Raw genomic sequence first — 336 nt, forward strand, 5'->3', positions numbered from 1 at the left:
AGAACATTCTGAAGATAAGGAGGAAGATCTGAATCCTGCAGAACATTCTGAAGATAAGGAGGAAGATCTGAATCCTACAGAACATTCTGAAGATAAGGAGGAAGATCTGAATCCTGCAGAACATTCTGAAGATAAGGAGGAAGATCTGAATCCTGCAGAACTATCTGATGACAAGGAAGAGGACCTGAACTCTGGGGATCAATTTGAAGATGAGGAAGAAGACTCGAGCTCTTCAGAACAATCTGATGTAAGAAGATCTTAATTCACTTACACGGCACACCACAGAAGCACAGAGCAAACAACGCCTTGCAAAATCATTCATTGACCTTGAACTGC

Source organism: Poecilia formosa, unplaced genomic scaffold (assembly GCF_000485575.1).
Source record: "Poecilia formosa unplaced genomic scaffold, Poecilia_formosa-5.1.2 Scaffold270, whole genome shotgun sequence".
In the NCBI taxonomy this organism is placed as follows: domain Eukaryota; kingdom Metazoa; phylum Chordata; class Actinopteri; order Cyprinodontiformes; family Poeciliidae; genus Poecilia; species Poecilia formosa.